This window comes from Euprymna scolopes, chromosome 20 (assembly GCF_053919585.1).
Source record: "Euprymna scolopes isolate OS-2025 chromosome 20, ASM5391958v1, whole genome shotgun sequence".
Taxonomy (NCBI): Eukaryota; Metazoa; Mollusca; class Cephalopoda; order Sepiida; family Sepiolidae; genus Euprymna; species Euprymna scolopes.
The window spans coordinates 35584279-35591464 of NC_136501.1; positions in this window are offsets into that span (position 1 = coordinate 35584279).

Sequence of the window (7186 nt, forward strand, 5' to 3'; positions counted from 1 at the left end):
ATGCTAGTGAAGCGCAGGCTCGGGATGCTGGCTGAGCTGATGCAGGAGTTTTCTTTGAAGCTGATCGTAATCATGGTTGCACCCGAGAATAATAAAATGCATGCTCTCACAACAGTGAGAAACAGCTGGCTTGTGCCAACAAAAGAGCATATTGCTGCAGTGACTCATCTGGATAGCTCTGGGGTGCGAGAGTTACACAATCTGCACCATATGGGGATAGAGAGGACATTGTACCTGATGAGGAAAGTTGATCCGAGTGTCCCAAAGGAACAAGTGGAACAAGTGGTCACGACTTGTGACAAGTGTCAGTCAATTGACCCTGCTCCAAGGGCGCATGAAGCTGGAGAATTAGGCGTAACTGGGACCTGGGAAAGACTCGCAGTTGATATCACCCATTAAAGACGTGGAGTTTATATGACGATGGTCGACTGTGGCCGCGGGCGTTTGGCCCTATGGAAAAGGCTGCGAGGTGAAACAGGCAGTGAAATAGCAGTAGTCCTTGACCTGGTGTTTCTGGTGCGCGGTCCAGTGGAAAAGCTTCTAACCGACAACGGTACTGCTTTTAGACCGGCAGCAGTTGCGGATATGCTAAAAATGGAATATCCATCAATTCTTTAGAGCTGCCTATAGACCCAGTGGCAACGGGATTGTAGAAAGAAACCACCGGACAATAAAGGCAGTGGCAGAGAGGGGGAACACCTCGCCTGAGCAAGCGGTCTATTGGTACCACATGTCACCTAGATCGGGGAAACAGTAAAGGGACAGTTGCACACCTGTCAATATTCAAATACTCCTGGAGGCATACTAGGGGTAAGCCGGCAAGCAGTGAGACGGAGACAACAGAGACCGTCAAACTCGGTGACGAAGTATGGGTGAAACCTCAAGGATGACGATGTACCACACAGTGGAGCAGAGGACGTGTTTGTCGGGCGAAGGTTGGGCGAACGAGAGAGAAATCAAGATGGCGCCCACAGGTTTAAAAGGTGTGCGATGGCGGAAGTCACGGAAAATCACGTGAAATCACGCAGGAAGAATGTATATATGGAGTTGATAGGTTAGATCATTGAGAGAGACAGACGAAGTCTGGTGCCAGTAGTGATATAAAACTCGGCGGTTGTTTGGATTGAAAAGACGATTTTTTTTTTGTATTTTACTTTACTAAACTAGAGACACTTCATATATATATATATATATATATATATATATATGTGTGTGTGTGTGTGTGTGTGTGTGTGTGTGTGTGTGTGTGTGTGTGTGTGTGTGTGTGTGTGCGTGTGCGTGTGGGGAGTTATGTGTATATGTGCATTAAAATATACTGAATGAAACCTTAGGCGCTTTTTCATGCTCACATGAACAACAAACCACATAATCATATATATATATATATATATATATATATATATATATATATATTTATATATGTATGTATAAACATATATATATACAAACATATATAGAAATAAATAAATAAATATATATATATATATGGATAATAATTTTCGTTCCTACAGACACTAGTATTTTATGTTTTCACAATCAGCAGTGCAGAAATTGACGATCGCTACTAGTTATTCGAACCGTGCTACGACGCCACATTTGAAGCTATTTGCAGAGAACGTTTCATCACGTCCAGCAACAACTGCAACGAGAATAAAGGGAAATGAAATAACTATAAACGTTAATGCATCAATATTGATGAACAATCAGAAATTATTATCTGATGCAATACTAGTTCACTGCCTTTAATCCACAGACAATGCTCAACTTTAAGATTTTTTTATTACATTAGCTAAATAATTATAGATAATTAATTTTATACCTAGTAATACCAGTGAGTCAATAATCCTTTCTTAAAATATACTAGAAAAAAAAATTTAAAAAAAGCTGAGGCCAAGGAAAATACAAAAACACGAACACTTACATAACTAATAATACAAGGAATAAAAATAAGCTCCAAAGAGGAAAATCGTGTTCTTCCTTATTATTATACGATCTCTTTCATAGGAACATAGCCACGAAAAATGTATTTCTTAAATGCAACGTTGAAAACTAGCGCCAAGTTAATAAATAGGATAATAAGAAAATTATAAAAGTATTTAATTAAATAAATATATACCGGAATTAAAAGATTAAAGACATTAAACAGATCAAAGTAAAAAAAAAAATCTACGTAAAATCAAGCCAAGTTTTTAATGCTAAAATATAATTAATGATTTAGCAAAGAAGGTACGCTTGACTTTCTTCAGTATGAAAAGCTGTCGATAAACTAATAAAATGCATAACTCTAGAAATGCATAATTTAAAAGATGGGATTGTTATAAAAGAAGGAAAAGGATAAATTGATACACCTACTTGATAGAACTCACTATGTCTGCCTGTTTGCCTCTATTTTTAAAAGTGAACCCCCTCCGAAATGCTAAGTCATAGAGCCGTACTAGACGGCTCAATTAATATCATTTTTGTGGACCGTTCTTTTCTACATTTTTAGCCGGTAGATAAAGGCTGATAACAGTGTAACATTTCAAAGAGAAAACTTGGCAGGCGAAAATCGACAAAACATGTTATTTGTGTGCATGCGCGAATATATACATTTATCAGTTAAAGTGGGTTCATTTTAAACTATATCTAATACATCTGATGATGGCTTAAACCGTAACAACTGAGGCTAGAGGGCCATATAATTTTAGTAGATAACAGCAAAGACAACTTTTTTAACTATAGAGATCAATACTGTATTGAAAAATATAATAAATAATAATCGATAGAAAATTGACTTTATAAAACAAAATAAAGAATCTGCATAAATGAAAATATCATATTAAGAGTAATCTATGACTGGGCAGCACCGGGCGATCAATTAATCTATAATATAAATCTAACCTGTCTGTTTTAATATATGTATGTATGTATGTATGTATGTATGTATGTACGAATTTTTACGTTTTTATTGGCTTCTTTTTTTTCACGTTCTTTTCCTCCTTCGCGGTACAGGTTCGAGCCTGTCCGCCTACTAACATTTTTTTTTGCTCAACGCACACCTCAAAACACCCGGGCAACGTCGGGAACCCAGGCTAGTATTTTATAAATACAGAAAGGTATGAAACGTACCACCTATAGTATAAAGATTTACATTTAATTGTAAATTAAAATGTCATAAAAAATCACTGTTTGATGTGTTCTGTCGAGATATCTCATCATAGTGCATTAGTCTGAAAAATATGACTATTAGTAGTAAATGCACACACACACACAAGGATTTATATATATATATATATATATATATATATATATATATATATATATACTAGCAGAACCCATGTATGAGCGTTGCCCTATAAAAATCTGACCTAAAGCCAGACCCCATTCCTTTAATAAAAAATAATACATATGATTGTTTAGAGTTTTATCGTATGTTAGTTACGTAAATTACTGACTGTGGATAAACACTTTAAAAATGAGAGATGGCGGCGGTTGATTATGGTAGCCACTGAAAAAAACTGTTGTGCACTTGCAGCAGTTTTCAAAATAAAACATCTGGATTCTACTGTTGTGCATTGCCTAGCAGTGGCCGCTAGTGGAATCCACTAGCGGTAATTTTTGGCACTGGTTATTGGCGAGTAGTGTTGTTTGAAAGCGGCTGTTTGCATTTACAACACCTACTGTCGGTACATGGCACTATTAGTTATTGCTATATTGATGTGGTTATTTGTGGAGACGAGATGTCTTTACTCTTTGTCACTGTCATCAAGAGTCAGAGAATGGTAGCCATGGTGTAAATGTTACATCGCAACAGATATTTTGTACGTATGCATAATACGAGCCCTGCTATATTTTATATACAATGTTCAAGTAAATTCTAAGAGTATACAGTTAGGATTGTTTTTAGAATTGCTAGGTGCCTCCTCTGGTAGCAGTGTGTCAATAAATAACAACGTTATTTTTAATAATGGTCCGTAATATGCATAAGTACGCATATATTAAAAGGTTTTTATGACATATACTTTCGCAGATTAAGTGGAAATAGACATATCTTCAAGAATAGAATCAGTTTTAGTGCAGGATTAAATAATACCCCCCCATATATTTGTTACGCCGAAATAGCGAGCTGTCGCCAAATATAAAGTTGAAATAACGTCGACAATTAAAAGCATCTTGAAATGAAAAATAAAGAAAAAACAGATAAACTGTATTAGAACATGCTTCAAGATGCGGAAAAGAATTTTATTTATTTATTTTTTTCTAATTATTTTTGCTTTAAAATACCTAATTCTTTATTTTTGTCGTTTACCTCGAGTGTAAGAGTAAACATTTACCGTCATGTTGTGTTATCCAGGTCGCAGTAGCTAGTATTGCGCATAGAACTTTTTATTTATTTTTTTTTAAGTATAAAAATTAGTAGAATTTTCTTTTTGTTTCTAATTCATTTTGAATATAAAAATACCTAATCAGAGAAAGAGTTATTAGTGATGTTGATCTTTTTTTTTCTCGGAAGTAAAAGTAAAGAGTCCATCCTCATTATGTGTATCGAGGTCCCGCTAGCTTGTATTGCACGTACAATTATTTGGTTTTATTTTTTATAATTATTAACCCTGAAAAGCGCACGATTACCAAATATGAAGTTGAAAAAGTGTCGACAAGTAAAATCCTCTTTAAATTGAAAAATATAGAATAAATATATAAAATACTTTAGAACACACTTCTAAATGCGACAAAATAACTTTCCTTTCTTTTTTTTCTAATTAATTTCGAATTTAAACATCTCCCACCATAGACATATTTTTAAATCTGAAATGAACTAGAAAAAAATTGTTCCCGTCCCTCGAAGCGTGTTTGAAAATAGTATATCTGTTTATTCTATATTTTTTCATTTCAAAATGCGTTTACAACTTCATATATATGTGACAGTGCGAAATGAATGCAGAATGACGTCATCAGTAAGAGAAAAAACTGTAATAAGGAGAAAGAGGACTTTCACAGGCGAGACGTCAAGCACGGAACAAAATAACGATCGACCTCACCTAAGATGGTTAATGACGTTCCAGATCACGTTAGAGAACATGATAATCTTTGTGACTCCACGGCCGTAACAATGAGAAAATAAATGACGTTGTTACAAAGGAAAAGCGTGTTGAATTTTTTTTCTATTCTTGTCGAATTTGTGACTGACGCATACAATATGTGTTAGTTCCCGGACAACATTACACGCACGCACACACACCACACACAACTACACACACATATGTATGCATTTATATAGAAGTATTTGCTTTAGTTTCTCAATATTTTAATTAAGTAAAAATTACAATACAAAATTATTTAAAGCAGTTGATATTTTTTTACTTGGGGGTCACCACTTATCAAGGCCAGTATTCCACTCGAGGATAAGGGGAAATGAATGTAAAGTTTTACTGAAATAATCGTTAATGGTTTAAATTGTGTAGAATTAGATTATTTTTATATGACAACTTTACAACATTAAATTTGAAGGCTACCATGTTGTATTTAGCCGGGAAGCATACAAACAGAACAGTGTTCCGAGAGCAGACAGTTTCAAAAAAGAAGGTTTGCTCATGGAGTCTGCGTTTGCATTAAGGCACAGATAGAGAGTGGGGAAAATCATATATCATCGTTTCAGTCGAGTTTTTTTTGTGAAAGTTTGGCAAGGGAGGACCAAAGATTGGAGTTTAGACGAGCACTTTGCATGAAAATAGCGATAGAGCAGAGATTGGCTCGCGACGTCTCTTCTGCGGAAAAGAGGTTGCCAAGAAGAAAAAAGAACATCACCTACGCGGGTTAGAGTACCAGTATCCGATTAGTTGAAACTTCGACCCACACGTTTTGGTAGTAATTGATGTTTCAGTTTCAAATCGATTGTGATGAGTGCGCTGACTTCGCCACATTGTTCAGTTTAAAAGATGTAGAAGTTGTGGCTGATTGTATATTATATAATGTATATTATATAAATAGATAGAAAAATTAACTTATTTACATCTATTTTTTTTAATGTGAGTATTAGATACAAATTGAAGGAAGAACTGGATTATTGTCATGAAAATAAAAAGCCAGTATTTCTTTTTACCTGCGTTTACTTCTAACAAAGCATATCGCAAATTGGATGTAAGGGGCATCTATTTGTGACCATGCCTAAAAACTTAACAAGATGTTGGTTTGTATTACATTTAAACTTCTGTATATCAGTAAGTCAGAGAAGCAGGTAGCAGGAAGGGATTTCCAAAGTCTAGCTTGTTTGAGTGAAGAAACTAATAGAGTAGAAAGCTTTCTGGAATTTAGGGACCTAAATAGAAAGCAACGTCGTGAATCACCAGGACTTTATGTGCTTTAGATTAGTTTTTCATCACTACATTAGTTACTTATAGTTTCCCTATCGCTTTCCTCATGCCAGGGATGTTCCTTAATACATCATGTGCCTTATAATATAGATGCAGCATTCTCCTAAATCGTAACGCTCAAATGCACGTATTTGATGATTTTCATGTCCGCTATAAAAATTTGGCTTGGTATCTCAGGTTGCACAGATGCAGCTTGACTCTGTACTTATAGATTCTTTATAGCTCATTCACTCAAACAGATAGTCATGTTCTCCACCCGCCTCCGAGATCGTGAGCAGCAGTAAGCTTTACTTCTAAACCTCTACAGTACCCGAGGATTATGTGACTAATATCCCAGGGTCCACTTAGAATGAAAGCCACCTAGTAGGATCAGTAGATAAATTAAATTCAAACTCAAAAGTTGATGTGTCATTGCTTAAAACGACAAGGGACTACAAAAGGCTTGACTGTTAAATCATCAGAGAACACATTGGAGATGCCTCATAGACCAATATATTCTCTTTTCATATTGAACAGTGTGCCAATGTAACAACCGAATTGTGCAAAGCAGGCATGGAAGCACCTGTTCACATACAGGAAGATCATAACATAACCAATTCACCCTCATGGTTGTCTGTACAGCTGCCATTACGCAAAGACTACATGCTATGCGCCGGTTCGCACGCGATAAGCCAAATACAAATAGGCAAACATTTAGAGATGCTAGAAATCATTTTAATAGAGAAATAGTGAAAACCAAAAAGAATGCGTGCTGAAATAACAGAGTAACGTATAAAATCGCAATTTTTGATTTCTGGACAATTTATAAAAGAATTAGTACCCCAACTATTCAACAA